An 18,322-nucleotide genomic window follows, 5' to 3' on the forward strand; every position below is an offset into this window, starting at 1 on the left:
CGTTTTTTTAGGGCTGTCAAAGTTAACATGATAATAACGCGTTAGCACAAATTTGTTTTAACGCCACTAATTTCTTTAAACGCATGAACACAACTTGCGATTTCTAGGGTTTTAGTGGGCTCAGTTTTAACGCTAGAGCATCATATGAAACTAGAATACTAAAAGAATCCATTGGTACCAACCATGTCATACTAGCTTGTCGTGAAGGAGGTAAAATAACGCTCCAAACTTACGCTAAACTCTAGCGAGGAAAAGCTTTCATGGCCATTTGCAAGGGGGCTTCTCGACCTCTGACCACAAGATATGTGAATGAAAATGGGTTCTATGGGTACCCACGAGTCTCCCCTTTACTGACATGCCCACTTTATGATAATCAAATGCAGTTTGGGGCAAGTCATAGTCAAGTCAGCACACTGACACACTGACAGCTGTTGTTGCTTGTTGAGCTGCAGTTTACCATGTTATGATTTGAGCATATTTTCAATGCTAAATGCAGTACCTGTGAGGGTTTCTGGACAATATCTGTCATTGTTTTATAAATATATACATACATTTGCATAAAGCAAGCATATTTTCCCACTCATGTTGATAAGAATATTAAATACTTGACTTGAATCTCCCTTTTAAGGTCAATTTTGAACAGATAAAAATACATGATTCATTTGCGATTAATCGCGATTAACGGTTGACAATCATGTTGATTATCAATCCCGATTAAATATTTTAATCGATTGACAGCCCTACTTTTTTTTATTAGCCATCAATTTTCCAGCTTTGTGAATCTAGTCAGAGAGAAGACATGTTTGACTTGTAACTTGTCTTCTGGATTTAAAGGAAACTTATGACACAAAAACATGTTCCTGAAAATGTTTGTCCCTTGTTTAACCATAATCTAAAAAAACAAGTTATTCAATCAACTATCTTTTCAATGCATTAATATATATATACATTTTTTGACATCTGTGTTGAGCACCTTAAAGTATTGTTTTTCTTTTAATTATTTTCTGTATTGTTATATTTGTATTATATTTGAATGATGGTTGGTTTCCTATTCTATTCCCCTTCAGTGATGATATGACATAACTGAAATAGATGTAGAAGTAACAGGGCTGATGGAACAGAAGCAATTAAAATAATTCATCTTTAGCTTGTGTATTATTCTCATAATTTGACAATATGGAGAGACTATTAAGTAATACAAGCTAAAATAAGGGGAGAAAAATTACAGTTTAAGCTACTCAACAGTGACAGGGCATAATAATCTTTTGAAAAATAATCTTTCTGAACATAGCTTGGAAACTAGAGGTGTAACAATACATCGATCTGGATCTGGATCTAATGATACAATTTCATCAATGCAAAGTGAAAATATCAATACATATCATCATCTTTAAGATATGCCTTTATTTTGAAATTCCCACTTTATATTTATTATTTTTATTAAACAGAATCGTCTGAAAGAAGCCAGTAATAAAATTGTCAAATCATATTGTGTGTACAAGCTAAATCAGGGGAGTATACTGTATTGCTCATTTTGTTTTTACAGATAAATCAGTGCCTTATTATGTTTTCACAATTAAATAAAATTGTTTTTATGCTCTTTGTATTTTAATGGTTAATTCAGGTAAATATATTGCCTTCCACAACGGCACAGTATTCATGCACACTAAATTAACACATAGCATCGCTGTGCATTGAAAAGGAACGGTGTTTATGTTAATGAAAACATTGTGACATTAATTATTTCCATATAATTGCATGGAAGAAATTTGTTGTGAAATTTGCCACTGAATTAGCAGTGCAGAAAAAGCAGTGCTTTGTACTGTAGATCCAATCAAACTAATATGGTTATCACAATCAAAGTATCCATTTATCCATCCATCCATGTTCTGCTGCATATTGTGGTTAGGGTTTCGTGACTAAGTAGCCCAGATGTCCTCCTCCCCAGACACATCTTCTACGTCCAGGGACATCCTGAGGCATTCCTGGGCCAAACGGGATATTTGATCCCCCTAGCGTGCTCTGGGTCTGCCACGGATCACCTCCCGGTTGGACATGCCCGGAGGACATCCAAAGAGGTGTCCCGGGGGGCAACCTCGTCAGATGGCTGAACTCCGCTTGGCACAAAGCCACGTTGGCTCTGAGATCCTTCTGTATGTCTGAGCTCTTCACTTTGTTCCTAAGAGTCAGTCACCCTGCACAAGGAGCTTGTTTTGGCCACTCGCATTCTCGGTTTCATCATCTCGCTCATGACCATAGGTGAGAGTTGGACCGTGGATCGATAGCTGGTAAATTGAGAGTGTCACCTTCAGACTCTGCTCCCCCATTCACCCGCATCACTGCAGACGTCACACCGATCTGCCTGTGGATCTCTCACTCCGTGTTACCCTCCTCCCTCGTGAACAACAAGACCCCAAGATACTTGAACTCTTAATCCAAAGGGGGCAGTCCACCATTTTCCAGCAGAGTTACCATAGCCACAGTTAAATGAAGCTAGCAGAAACACATCATCGACAGTTTAAAAGCAGTTGTAGATTTCCAGAGAGAATTTTAAAAAATGTTCACTCGTTCATTCTTTGCAAACATACAAGTCAGCAAATATGGAGAGTGAAATCTGTAGTAATTGACAAAATATACATTTTTGCATGTTCAGCTGACCCGCTATGCATCGACTAAAAGATTCATAGGTTACACTCGCAATTTATTGGAATTATGTAGACTTATAATATGCAAGAGTTAACCAAAAAATAATCCCTCTCAATCATCACGTATGCCCCTTTAGATGTGTGTGGTGGTGTCTATTTCTGCAGAGACCCTAAAGCCCTCTGCCTGTATTTTCTCTTTTCTCCTTATTTTGCTTTACTCTGGACGCTTCTGGGCATCAGCAAACAGCCACCGGGCCCCATGTGGGGTGTATCCCCCAGCCAATAACAGCACATAGGGTGTGCAGGCCGTTCAGGTGGTCAAATGCCGCCGCTTTGTCGCGCCCCTCGGCTTCTGATACCGACTCACAAGTGTCCCTTTACTCTGTTAGATGCAAAGCAGCTCATCCAGCAGGCATGAAGCCTGCATTCATTCAAAATCCAACAACTCGGAACCTTCTCGCAGAGTTAGTTGTGTATTTTAGAACGTAACCGCCGGGAATCAATCAGAAAATAACGTTTTATTTCTAAGATTTTCTGCTTTGTTCTCACTAACGCCGCTCTCTCTCTTTAGTCACTCTATAGCTCGCTCGACAATCACTGCTCTCTCTCCCTCTCAGCTCATTGAGCTGTGGAAGTGTGGCCAACTTTGAATGCTGTGTGTTTGCAAACAGCAACCGAAAACAGTTACATATTATACCTTTAATGTTGCTAGAATCGATATTTGGACAATAGATCAAATTACTATTTGTATGTAAGAGCTAAAACCACAATATCACTCTATATTTCACCTGCTTGGCAGTAATGTTAGCTGACCAGACGAAAGTCTCTCCATGAATCGATGCTGATCCTAGTGTTGGCTTTCCCTGCTTCAGCCTCCCGACCGCGGCCGGAGGGAACAGGGAAGACACAGGAAACCTCTGTTGGTCTGGAGGAGCTGCAGCAATTATTTCTGCACAAACATCCACTGTACATTCACTAGATATTCTCAGAGCTATGAAGTCTTCTGCAGTGTGTAGTGTGCGCACATGCACGTGAGGTGGAGCGAGCTGAGTGAAGGCAAGCAGGCAGAGGATCAGAGGAGCAGAGTACAGCAGAGACTCCGACCCTGGAGACCAAAGCTATGTTCTCCCCTGCTTACCCCGACCGCGGCCCATACTGTTTTGCAAGAGCGAGCTTCACTAGATATAACTTTGCGGTTTTGGTGCTTCTGTGTAGTTTGTGTTGGAGTCTTGTCTGAACAGCGTAGAGCCACACGCGAGCGCGCATATGCGAGCGTGCATGGGACACCGACCCGGGTGATTTATACGTTTAAGAAGTTACAAACAGTCCCTTTAACTTTTTTTAGGTGAGCATTTCTCAAAATTTGTTTCACTGCCGGCACCGTCCACAGCAGTACATTACTTCGCTTCTGCGCAGTAACTTCCACTGAAACTGTGGATACGCTGACGTCATCTACTGTATAGGTAATACACTGAATATGGATAAGTACCTCATACAACCCCACTTCAAAACACCCCAAACTATCCCTTTAAGGTGATAATATGTCAGTGTTGTGTTTACAGCTTGTTTTTGCTGCCTCCGAGTGGCCAAAATCAACGAATGCAGGTTTAAACTGAAAGTGGACTGAACACTGTCTCCATTTTTTTTACCTAAAAATCCTCAACAAGGAAATTTTGTTAAATACAATTTACATCACAGGAAAGGTAAAATATAGTGTTACCAATATAAATAGGTATTTTTACATACATCATATAGAAATATATTGTTGTGTATAGGCGCTTGCTATACTGAAATACTCATGTAAAAGAAAATCAATCTCTCTTATATTTGTGAAATGCACATATGCCTGGCGCCAAAAAAAAAACAAAACTCTCTGACGTCAGCTCTGGTGCAGATCCTCATCTAAAAAGAATCAAAGCAAATCCCCAACCCCTGTGTTTCAAATGCACATTTTATCTTTTTCTTTTTTTTCTTTCGCATGACGATTTCAGCGGCCGTTCATTGCGTCGCACCTCCTCGTCATGACAACGAGCAGAGAGATTGAAATATGGCAAGTGGTGTCCTATGAGAGAGAGAGAGAGAGAGAGAGAGAGAGAGAGAGAGACGGAACCGCACTGAGAGAGAGAGAGGATGAGAGAGAGAGGCTGTTGGAGCACAAGCCGTGGGATCCTCTACAGTGCAGGCATCGCGCTCCATAATAACACCACCACCGCATCCTCATATTTAACGCACATTCTGGTGCTATTCTATAACCATGAAGGCTAAACGGAAGATCCCTGCCTCGCTGTCTCCCAGTCTGAGCCTCTGTTTTCTGTGAAGAGCATCATATAATAGTGAATCCAAGAGAGAGAGAGCACCACGCAAGCGCGTAAAAAGAAGAAGATTGGACACCTCTATTTTTTTTTGTTGGTGCGCTTTTAGAGCGTCTATTTCACATATTCGAAGTCAAACAATCGGTGTTTTTCGAAGAGGCCCCCCCAGCGGTGCCGTGGATACCGTGTGGATTATTATTATTACCAGCATGGACAACAAATGGGGAAAAGAGGACAGATCGCTGCGTTGACTTTTGAAGCAACGCGCACAGTCTTGACGCTATAGCGTTACGCATTTCTTTCTTTTTTCCTTTTTTTTTTTTTACTGTGAGCGCCTTTTTCCCCCTCCTGTTCGAATCCCACTCGCTGCTGCTGCAGCTCACCCAACATTATATATATATATTAAAAAAAAGAAAAAAAGTCTAATATTTGGTGGATCTAAGGAACAGAGCCGGGGTGTTGTCAGAGAGGGATGAGAGGAGGAGGGGGCAGTATGAGGTGTGCTTTTTTTGGAAAAGCCGGAGAAAGACGGACACCAAGAAGGTGTACTGATGTGCGGACGCCTGCGACGCGTTGCCCTCCTGAGAAATAATCGCGATCAGGGTGGAAGAAATGGCCTAGTTTAAAAAAAACAAAAAACACCATCGACACACCGGCAAGAGAAGAATCGTGTTTAGATGGACGGGCCATCATCATCATCGTCATCATCACAATCCCAGCGAGTCTTTTAGGTAAGCTCTATGTATATGTCCACCACCACCACTACCTTCCTAAAACGTGACTGGAGATTTTTTTTCTGTCTATCATGGTGCTTTTTTATGTTGTGCGCAATCTGTACGCTTTGGTGACTTCGCACATTGCGCACGTTATCCATCTTGACGCACTGTCACAATTTGGAGGGGGAATGAGATTTTCAATGTAAATCCTGGTTGCCACTTTGTTGCTATAGCACATCTTTTTTCTTCCCCCCTTTTCAGTGGGAGCCTTTTGATTGGCCTTGCCTGTTGATAAGCTGTCACATCTTTAACATGATCAACCTATACTTTGTTGTCATCAACATGGCATTTTTTTTAACCATGATGCATGTGATTTAATTGGGAATCATCTCATCATGTATAGGCTGTCAATCAGACTCTTCTCTAGTTGGCTCCAAAATAGTCTCCTTCTTTCCCCCTTAATATAGATTGTTTTGACAAAAGCTTTTATTCCATTTATTCATGTTCTGTAATACGGTTTAATTAGACACACATGCTGCTGTGCTGCAATAGAACTAATCTCAACCAGAGTGTGTTACAGGCCTTGAACTCAGAAGATGTCCTCTCTCTCTCATGAACAAACCCACAACACACACACACAGTAACAGCACAAACACTCACACTGTGCCCTAGAAGATGCAGATAGGATTGTGAATTAAATGCACACACTCCGATGATCCAGGGAAAGGCTCTCCATTAATATTCAGTGGTGGTTGAGGCTGTGCTCAGTTAATGGCAGACAACAGGACCTCTGTTCTGACAGGTCATGGATGAGAAATGGTATGTTTTCATTTTTAGGGAATAAATGCGTTTTTTTCTTTCTTTCCCCCAACTGATTCGGTGCCTGTAGCTATGGACGAGTGACATTTAAAATCCATCAGAAAACCAATAAAGTGATTTTGTAGACTTTTGCAGAATTTGGTATTACTCTTGTTCGTGTACTGTTGGAATAGCTTTGATTGCTTTCTTAAGCCGGCGTCATGTCAACCTGGTTACTGGCATTTGGACACTTACTCGGATAGATGGCTGAAAACTTGCTGGGCTTCATATATGCCATACCTAATCTAAATGTTGTCATTACATAGAAGAGGAAAGTACATGGTATAGAGCAAAGATCTGGCAGAAATATACCCAGAACCCCCATTGTGAAATGTCTCTTGGGAACATTTAGAACCTGTATTCCTTCCAAGCTAATAATTTGATTATCTCTTTCTGAAATGGATCCATTTTGTGTCTAGTTATTCACTAGCAAGTGGGCCTTGAAGATTTGGTGGCGTTATATTGAAGGATGATCCTTTGCTATACAAGGATGTACATATTGTAGTGACATCACACATGCTGTAATCAACCAAACAACAGTTAATACTTTAACTTTTCAAACTACCAGCATTTTTATCTCCAAGAAAAGATACTGTGACTGCAACCATTCCCCGAGTACTGTATCCAATAAACTAAAACAAAGGGCCAATAAAGGTCATATTGTGGTGAGCGCAGTGTCATTTGGTTTCCAGAGGGAAAATGGAAAAGATAAATGGAATAAAACAAAAGAAAGAAAAATTGGCGGTTTAATGGATTGGATGATGACGTGAAGTGGAGACTTACAATCCAGAACAAAATGTGTAGTCTTAATGTTTAATGAGGTATATTTGGGTGAGTAAGGTGAAGTGTAGGAAGGATGTTCAATGTGATTCTGTTTTACAAAAACAGGATTAAAACTAGAGTTTTCTTGAAGGAGGACAGGGTTGTTGTCAAGTTGTTTTGTAGTTTATATGTAGTAGCTATATAGCTAGTTTTTGAGCTAGAGCGGCCTTGTGTAATACCAGTGCTTATTTTCATTACCAAGGCCCAACATTTAAAAGGGACAGTCAGATAATTTTACCTTGACATTGCACTATTCTAACTATTAACACCGTTTCACACCAAGCACAGATTTTCCACCCAAAAAATTCACACAGGAATTCATAAAATCTGATTTTGTGGGTTCTTAAGAATGCTTGCACATCCCTGCGGAACATTCGTGCAAGGGAAAAAAATATTCGGACGGACCTTGATTTCAGCGGATTTACGCCTGCGGAAATATACAGTATGTTTGACCAATGGAATTCTTTGTTCCAACCGTCATTCTGCATACTAATTAGCCATGTGCTTCTGTTTGTTGCACAGAGAGTGTGTATTTTTGGGGCCTTGAAACGATGGCCGTTTGTTTTCAGGGTAACGGATTGTCGGAGAAATGGGCATATTTGGTCCAATGGGACATTTTTTGGACTATAGAGTGCTCTAGGGATGATGCATTTTTATAGGCCAACCAGGAAGTTAGCATCGCCCTGGGTTCCCTCGACAAAAAGCCAATAGGATTTTTCCATTGGGTTTTGGATTATTGCCGAAAATAAGCTCTGTGGCAAACACACATTTATGATACTTACATTTTTTGTTCAGCAAGATAATCTTCACAAATTACCAACCCTTCTATGATTTTTGAAGCATAAATGCAATTGTAAAAAGAAGTAAAAAGCTAACATTAGGCTATAAACGAACTACACCACGTTCGCATGGACTTGAGTATACACAAAAAGGCTGTAAAGGCGGAAGAGTCGGCGTGATGATGTTTAGTAGTCTCATTTAGCCACTTGTCAGCAACCGCCTTTTTTAAGACACATAGAGGCTTCAAAATTTACGAGTATTTTTTGACGTTTTTGATGTCATAGAACAAAAAGACTTATTTCAGGCATCTAACTAAAAACCCATTCAAAAAAAACATTGGGTTCCAAACAAGGGAACCGGAAGTGCTAAAATGCTAACTTATTTCTGGGTTTTAGGACTCATTCCTGTAGCGGTGTTTTGGAATAACAATGGGCTCTCCTATTCTCAACACCCAATTATGTACAACAAACACCACTACCTCAACAACCAAATAAAGGACAATATATGGCTTGGTATCTCCCAGCAGCTGGGATACAATGAAGATGGTAATGTAGCTGATATGCACTTTCTATCAAATTTGGGGTCCGATCGGTTTATGTATTGTGTAGTTAACGTTAGCCCCTTAGACAAGTTTTTGTTGTGTGGAGTGGACACAAGCTATATTTAGGAGGAAACTCATTTGGCCTCATTGAAGAAAATGGAACACGGCAACGCGGATAATTTGCACCGGAACCAGTGCGCATAGTTGTCGTGCGGAAAATTTGCACGCAGATTTTCCGTATTCCCAAACCGCATTTTCGCATCGCTCTGGTGAGAAATGGGTTTTTAAGGGTATTGCAATTCTGGTTATTTTTTTTGGTTAAAGCTCAATTTTGAATTGATGATCTTATCATGCCAAGCCAAACAAATGCTAAACTTGAATTCTTCTCTACGACTTTAATATACGACATGTCAATTTTCATCTGTATCATTTCTTTTAGCTGCTAACTGATGGCTCAGTGCATGGTCGTGGATTGAAGACGTGCACACAGTATTATTTAAAACAATGCATATGTATGCCTATGTGAATTTGGCAGTTGGTGAAATGGCCCTTTAGTCTGCTTTCTGATAGTGAGGTGCAGTGTGGATGGATGAATACAATTGTTCTAGTCAACACACGGAGTCAACAAGCCTCGCTATGAGACAGAATGAATGTATAATATAAAGACTTACTGTATGTTTGCAGGCCGCTGGTGCTGTATGGGCATAGGCTGCTTGCACTAAACCACCACAGCCATAGGAATGTTGGTTTATACAATTTAGGTGGTGAGTGATGGTAAACTGAAGTGTCATTTGTTTCTTCATTTCACTGTGGCCATAAACAAAAGTATGATCAATAGGTGTTTTTACTGGGTTTAAGTTATATAATCTGCGCAGAAAAGATGCATGAAAAAACAATCAAAGACGGCTACAATTTGATTTTATTCCAATTGTGCCGACATGTTTTACTTCAGCTTGTTTACGTCTACATTTACGTTCACTGTCTGGGTATGGTGCTTTTTGTCACTGTCCATTTTAAATTGAAGGCTTTTAGTACTGTAGATACCAACGTCTGTCCTTACAAATTATGCTGCTACCAGAGAATCTCGTCTTCCTCTATCCAAGTACATGTCCTCATACACTCCTCATACCGAAAGCATTACAAGCTGTACAGTATCATTATGCTGCTATCACATCAAGAGGCCGCACTGAAAAAAGTGTTAATGAACGAGTGGTCTCCTAGCAATGACGCAATCACACTTTGAAATGTGCAAAAATATGATGTATGTATGTTATGTATTATGCACTCAAAGTTCCCTTTGCTATATGATTTGAATGTAAGACCAGCAGCAGATCCAGGCTGTGACTAGGAGAGGTGGTTGGAGAAATTTCTTGACCAAACATCATCTTTGCAGGTATACATGATAAAGCCAGTCTGGTATTTTAAACCAGCAGATCATTTGGTGTACTAATGATCCAATCGCAATGGCCACTCTATGACTGAAACATTGAAATGGGAATTTAAAGGGACAGTTTGGGTGTTTTGAAGTGGGACTGTATGAGGTACTTAGCCATAGTCAGTGTATCAACTACAGTTGATGACGGTCGACACGCCTCCAGCTTGGTGAAGCAGACAGCAGTTACTGCACAGAACCAAAGCAATGTACTGCTGTGGACGGGGTTGCAGAAAAATGTATTTTAATCACCTAAAAGTAAGACTCACCTAAAAAAATCGATATCAGTGTACGCTATATTTAGAATATTCTCTCGCCGGTTTACCTTGCCTTGAGACAGCTCTGTCCATCAGGGAACTGAAGCCGTTTTATCCATCTATGCTCTCGCCAAAGCCACCAGACTCCATTGAAAAAAACTGTAATTTTACCTCGCAGAAGACAGGGGTTGCTGTTTGTGCTATTGTGTGACTTTGATGAATCAGAACTAACAAAAGTAAAAACAACTTCTTTGTTCTGCGAGGTAAAATTACTGTTTTTATTTTTCAATGGAGTTTCGTTGCTTTGTCGAGAGCATAGATAACAGCTTCAGTTCCCCATCGGAAACAGACTGTATAGCTCTTTCACAACAAGGTAAACCAGCGAAAATATTCTAAATATAGCGTACACTTAAACTGAAATAATTTTTTTTAGGTGGGCATTTATAGGTAGCTAAAATAAGTTTTCCTGCCGGCCTCGTCCACAGCAGTACATTGCTTTGGTTCCGTGCGGTAACTCCTGTTGGCTTCTCCAAGCTGGGAGCGTGCCGACTGTCATCTACTGTAGGTAATACACTGACTATGGATAAGTACCTCATACAACCCCACTTCAAAACACCCAAACTATCCCTTTAAGGGATAAAAGAGGGTCATCACATGGCCAGGAGGTAGGTATTTAATTGGCCATTACAATGAGGACCCATAAATAATTGTAATAACAGTTGTTTGTAAAATAGTAATACTGCTGTATCAAATTGTCATCATGCCTCCATGCCAGCACCTTTTCTTGATTTCAATTTTGTTTTTGTTCTTATTGTTGTTGGTTTTTCTTTTTCTGGGGTTGCTTCTGAGGTTCGCTTCTCATTCCCGTGTTTCATGTCACAACTCTAAGAACTGTGGGTCAGTCCCTTATGGATGGAGAGTCTGCAGGATTGTGCACTTAAAAAAAGTGTGTTTTGAGTGCTCAAAAAGTCCACAGGAGAGCCCTCGTGTGCACTGCTCACCAATTGTTTTAGAGTGGGACTATCCTGAGCCCTCAGATATGTATCAAGAACATTCTTCAAAATCTGTAATGTCTGTTGGACTGACATGTTGGACATTAGGATTGGACATAACCTGTTGTCGGTTGGCAACAAGTCCCATTGACTTGCTTCTCCCTGTCCAGAAAGCTGCACATTTATGGCACAAAAACAGACACATCATGTGACTTTTTAGATTTTTGAGCACCACTATGTTGTGTTTGTACAATTATCACAAAGCAAGAAAAGCCAGGTTGAAGCCCCAAACAGCATGAAAATCCAGCCCATACTGCCTAATATTTGTTCAGCTTGGAGGCGTGGCAGCTGTTACTATCCATACATCCCTCCGCCATATGACCAGCCAATAGTTTCTCACGAAGCTACAGCATCTTTACATAAACCATTTACTGCATTCCGGGTTAATGGTGTAGCTGCTGCAATGGAGGCTTGGGAGATTTTAATTTCTGTGTGAAGATGTCAAGTCAGAGGAAAGGGAGGTTAAAATGACCCAGCTCTCAGTCACGTCACGACCGAGGAGGAGAAAAGCAGGAGAATAGCTTGACCTGACCCATTATCCGTGAGCAAAGTAAAGCTGGAGAAAACGCCTGTGCAAATGCCATGGTAACCATCTTGTGTAACCTCCTTTTGAACAATATCACATAACAGTCATCCATGAGATAAGCCAGGATAAGTGCTGTCCTGTCTTGCGAAAGTCTGGGAGGAACATCACACCAAACTCCATTACAATATCTGGTAATTTAATGTGTCTTTTATTAGCGGCAGAAACGGCGAGCCCATTAAAACGGGACACGTGACCTTTCCTGAATTGCAAAGTTCCACCCTTCAATTCATCAGACATGATCCATTAAGCAGCTGTAACACTCAGATATGTGTTGGGCAGTGATACACAAGCTCGAGCTGGCAATCGAATACGGCGTGTACTCTTATAAAAAAAAAGAAAGACGTTTCTTTCAAGCAGTGGCAGTTTATCATTGAACTACACTGATCGTAATTCTTATGACACGGCACACACATTAAGCAGCTGGTGCTCTTTAGAAAGGTGTGGGGCGGTGTTGACATGCATTGGACAGATATGCAGTTTGAAATGTAGCCTACAGCACATGATGTATTGGGGAGCAAGCCCATTTATTATTAATTAAATGTCACAGTTTCTACCTTTTCAGATGGGAACATAATAGCCGGTTAATGTTGCAATATGAAGTGAGCTAATGCTAGTTTCATTGGCTTTGGATACAGTGAGGAACTTAAATGCCTAAAGAGATGTGGTGCTAAAGGAAATGTTAATAACCATGCCCCCACCTACTCTCCACCCCAAGTGCAGAAGTGAAGAGTCTCCGCACAGTATGTCCTTCCTGTCTTGTGAATGGCAATGCTCAGTGCCTTGTAGAAACCCAGTGTAGCTACTGTATAAAGTTGAAGATATAATTAGGGACAGAAAAATGAGTGAAGATTGACATGCATTGACCGGAAACAAAAAGCGACGTGTGAGTGTTAGTCACCGACTCTGTGAATTTTCTGAATCGTCGATATAAATCGAAAGGCAACGCAGCTGGAAGTGAGATTAGACAACGTAATCCACAGACATTTTAAGACATAGCTATAATCTGAATCAATGACAAGCATATATATGAATGATTCTCTGAATAATACTGGGCTCTGAAAAGGCTTTTCAAATTCTACCAGTGACATTGAAAATGGTGGCCATTTTGTCTTCAGTGAACATTGAACATTTTGAAAAAAATCTTGTGTCATGCCATCAGAAAGACAAGCCACACATAAATACACTCACAGTAGCTGTGTTTCCATTCAAATATTTCTATGCACATTTTGAAGTATTGCATTAGAAAAGCTGTATGGTATGGTCTACGTATTAATTACTAGGACATATTTTGCTAAGGAATGCATACTGCTACTTTGGAAAAATGAATCTCCTCCAACTTTTAAGCTGTTCTTGGACCAAATATCCGAATTTTTACCTTTAGAGAGCCTAAGTCTAGAAAAATATAATTGTGGTTATATTTTTCAAGACCTTTGGTTCCCATTATTTTTTGGCTTGGAAAACGTTACCAGAGGTGATCACTAATGAACTTGGTCAATTTCAGTGAACCTCTATAAGGGCATATTATGTTATTGTTATAACTCACAATTTAGTCGCTTTTTTTGTTTAGTTTTTGTTGTTTTGCGTGTATGTGTACGTGCATGCATTCACACAAGTCAAAAACAAGTATATGTTTTCTATATTGACAATATATTGTTGGTATACTAGGTGTGTTGGGGGTATATTTCTACGCATGTACATTTTTTGAAGAAAATATACTTCAAAATACTTTTTTGTTGGTTTGTTTGGAAGTATGGAAGTGGCAAAATTTTATAAAACGTCCTCAATTGCGAAAAAGTTTTTACGCTCGCTTGAGGTGTTTTTTTTGCGTTTGTCGAAAAGAGTTGGGCTAAATGGATCATGGAAATGCCTTTGCCGTAAAAATTCTGACGTGGCGAACATTTAACTCTGCTGTCGACATCTTCTTGGATATTACCATAACATGTCGTGTCTTTGTCTCCGGACAGCATAGGACATGGCCAATTATAGCTGATATGAAAGAACAATTAAAATTGGCCCAACTGAAACCATTTCTTGAAGACCTTTCTCCATTTTTCCAATATTTTCTATCATAGATGGTTAGATGACCAAGGTGACTAGATTTGTTTCCGGTTCACAATCTCTATTTCTTCTACTCCGTTTACTGGTGGATTACATTCATGTGTAGCCTATAGCGTCAACTTCTGGCCAAACTACACTGTAGCCCAGTTTATTTGCTCCAAACCAGTTGATGGAAAAGGCACATCATTGTGTCAACAGCAAGCTTTGACATGTCACTGCAAAAGGCAACATCACAAACCTTGAATTCAGAATGCTTTTAAATATGAAAATTACAACTTTTTTATTTTATTTTTTGACTTAATTAAAATGTTTGGTGTTCCAAATAAAACTATGTACTGTACTTGACCTTCAATTAATTAAACGTCGAAGTAGCTGCTCTGTTGAAGCCCTGTGCAAAAAAAACAGGCATCCCACAAGGCTCTTCACTTAAATAGTCAGCAACAGACATTTTAGACGTAGTGTCTACTGTTTGGGTATACTGTGCTGTGTTACATTATATCAGCAGGTTTAACCCTGGGATTTCTGTTGATCTGGGACTAGTTATTGTTACACGCTGTGGATTCTGAACTGCTCATTTGGCCCTTATATGCCATTTTGTTAGTGTATGAAGGATTAAAGTCAATGATTCATATCTCCCTTAATCTTAGTATGTCGTAGATGTCAAAAGTTCTGATCTCTGCATCATCTAAATGGACCATCAATGTCCACCCTTGTGCCTGTTCAAATAAACTGGGCTCCACTCCTTCCCACTCCTACTCCCAAAATGTGGATTTTTTGGGTTACACCATATGTTCTCAAAAGGTCAAGACCTCTAGTTTGAAGACAGTACCGGAGAGGCCAGAAACACCACCACCCGACGGTAAAGAGCAAAGGAAGCGCGTTACATATATTGACCGCCATCTTTTCTTGTAAAATGTCCGGTGTAATCGGTAACACCGGTGTTATCACGAGTTTATTAATCGGTGGGAAAATTTCCTCACCTTCACATCCCTAACATATTTCCTTAAAATATGGGCACCCTTTGCCTTCCATACAAATGGTGCCATATATATGCATACTAAAGGCTCCGTCATACCAAGAAGTGGCACCACGGAATTCATCTGCACGTCTTCGTAAAATGTGTGTTTCAAGAGGCTTTGTGATGTAGTGACTACTCACACTCTCAGGCCTAGTTGGCATACTATTGTAGCTAGTGAGCTATTTTCCCTGTGCTGGGCTGTCTACTCATGAATAAAATCTGTTGGTTGCTTGAATACAATGTGAAATCTGTATTTGATTTTTGTTGTGCCTCCTGTATGGATAAACTGTATAGTGGCAAATGAATGCCCAGTGTAAATATAGCGTCATAGTGTCCTCAAGCTATATTTTCTCATTATATCTAACAATGAACTTCAAGAAGAAGAAGTCTAGTATGTAACCAAAGGGTTACATTGTGGACTACTAAAACTACTACATTGTGCAGTCAGTGCTCTTGTAATATGTCAGGCAATTCAGTCAGACACTTACATCAAAGGATTCAGGAGGATTTATTGCAACTAGATGCCCAGAAGATGCACATGATGGATAATGCTCTGCATTTTAGGGTGCTCGACAAATGAAACCAAGCAGCATGGGGGAGTCGTGGCGTGCGACCCGTAACGGGAGCAGTGACATGAATAATCACAGGAGTGAGAGTGTGAGCTTGTCCGATTATCACGACCACCTAATTACCTTGTTTTAATCTGATAGGTGATTGTAAGAGTCAGTTGATACTGATCAGCTGATGGCATGCAGGAACCCAGTGCCCTACCTGAACCAACCTGATGCTCCATTCCTCTTCATAAGAACAGGAGTTCATGTTTAAAAACTACTGAACACAAAGGTGTAGCAATTAAATGAACACTGTGTATGGGGAGATATATTGGCAGGAATGGAATATAATATTAATAAGTATGTTTTCTTTAGTGTATAATAAGTGTTGTTGTGTTTTTGTTACCTTAGAATGAGCCGTTTATATCTGCATAAGGAGCAGGCCCTCTTCACCAAGCCGGCCGCCATGTTTCTACAGTAGCCCAGAACGGACAAACCAAACACTCACATTTTCACGTTTCTGTGTCAGCCACCGTAGTGTTCCTGCATGCTTGGCACACGGGAGAAGTTTTAGCTGGTTGCAATCTGCAACCTCACCGCTAGATGTCACCAAATCCTACACAGTGCACCTTTAATATTCTGGCAATTTATTAACAATCCTTCCTTTACTGTTGTATTTGAACTAGGGCTGTCAATTGATGATTGTCCATAGTTAATCGCGGTTAATCACAAAATAATCACACATTATTTATCTGTTCAAAATACCCCTGAAAGTGAGATTTGTCAAGTATTTAATACTCTTATCAACATCGGAGTGCTTTATGCAAATGTATGTATACATTTATTATCGGAAATCAATTAACAACACAAAACAATGACAAATATTGTCCAGAAACCCTCACAGGTACTGCATTTAGCATAAAAAATATGCTCAAATCATAACATGGCAAACTCAAGCCCAACAGGCAACAACAGCTGTCAGTGTGTCAGTGTGCTGACTTGACTATGACTTGCCCCAGAACTGCATGTGATTATCATAAAGTGGGCATGTCTGTAAAGAGGAGACTCATTTCATTCACATATCTTGAGGTGAGAGGTCAAGGGACCCATTTGAAAATGGCCATGACAGTTTTTCCTCACCAAAATTGACCGTAATTTCACAGCATTATTTAGCCTTCTTTGCGACAAGCTAGTATGACACGGTTGGTACCAATAGATTTCTTAGGTTTTCTAGTTTCACATGATGCCCGTATCTTCACTCTATTAAACTGAGGTCGCAACAACCGAAAAATCATGTTGTGTTAATGCGTTTGCATTAATACGTTATTATCGCGTTAACTTTTACAGCCTTAATTTGGACTTAAGTTAAGACCTAAGTTGTCAGGCTTAATGAGGCTGCATGATGATCTGATAACATGTTGCCGTCTACTTTTTTATTGAAATATTTTATTCAGCGTGGTGCTTTTGTCCTGTCAAATAGACAATTTACGTATTATTACATTGACGAACAGATGAAAAAAGCAAAATCAAACATTATGTAAACACTGTATAGGAGAAATCCCAAATGTAATCAAAATATAGCGAGCTACAGAGTCTTGTATGTTTTGGAGTGACTTGTCCATTTTAAAAGTCAGTAATCGCACTGAATCCCAAATAACATCCGCCATCTGTTATTCAGCTGACCTCAGAGCAGTACCTTTGGAATACAGGAAACCTCTCAACACTTTTGGGCATACAAATCATTTGAGCGGGAATAAATCACATACAGCGAGTCTCAGATAGTGCTCTACATAAGCTAACCTATGCATCATCAATGCAGCCAGCCCATCTGTTGAGGTACACTTTCCACCGAACGTGACAGTCCTCTTAAGGCGACGTTTAAATTTCAGCAGCCGCTCAGTGTTGTGGCAGCTTGCGTTGCATGGCAAAGTAAACTGTATGTATTTACTCAAATGAATGATGATCCTGAGTCAAAAATTCCCCCCAATGTGAGACAATAAAGCAGGCTTATGTTCCAGGACGTGTTGCTGAACTCTTCTGGCTAGAAAAGCCAGTCTGCTTTTTCCCCCTCCTGGAACAGATGAGCAGTGTGTAGCTGCAGGACCAGCTGTGTGACTTGTAGACGATTGTATTACCCATTATTATGATCGTCTGTGGTCAAACATGGCGCACCTGCTATCTCCCACACTTACAGTATACGATTTCTTTAGGTTTCCATTTGTGATTGATCCCCTATTTAAACATCTGCGAGGTTTTCCCCGTGGTGTGCATCTATATTTCCAATTAACAGTGACAGCTCCTTCCTTATCCCGTCTGTACAATGTCCCCACCTACATGAAAGAAAGGTCCTTTATTATGGCTGTAGACAAACTATTATAATATTGATTTGCCCTGTGTATCCATTGATTTTTTTTCCAGAGTGTAATAACACATGATCTACAGTATGTGTTGCATCTCAAATTGTATTATAGATTCCCCTGCCTTTTTTGCCATCATTACTTGCATGTTTTCAGAAATTATAGATGTAAAGCAAAGTGTATGGTAATGCATTCCTAAAGATGCAAAGGAAAGTACAATGCAAATAGAGACCTAGGTTAGTAACGTCAGTGTTGGATGATTCTGCAAAACCCTTGATTACAGTACTTTCAAGAGCGTTTTTTCTTTTTTTTTCATCCAATGTCGACATTTTTAAAA

General features: G+C 40.0%; 1 protein-coding gene across 1 annotated transcript in view; it reads left to right on the forward strand.

The window, feature by feature from the left end:
* The first annotated feature begins 4,772 nt into the window (after positions 1-4,772).
* The window catches only part of nlgn2b (neuroligin 2b), an 82,093-nt gene continuing 68,543 nt past the window's right edge, over positions 4,773-18,322 (forward strand). The window contains exon 1 of the mRNA XM_074610908.1: positions 4,773-5,688. The gene's annotated coding sequence lies outside the window, so the exon portion shown is untranslated. The remainder of the gene's footprint in view (positions 5,689-18,322) is intronic.

Source organism: Sebastes fasciatus, chromosome 16 (genome assembly GCF_043250625.1).
Source record: "Sebastes fasciatus isolate fSebFas1 chromosome 16, fSebFas1.pri, whole genome shotgun sequence".
In the NCBI taxonomy this organism is placed as follows: Eukaryota; Metazoa; Chordata; class Actinopteri; order Perciformes; family Sebastidae; genus Sebastes; species Sebastes fasciatus.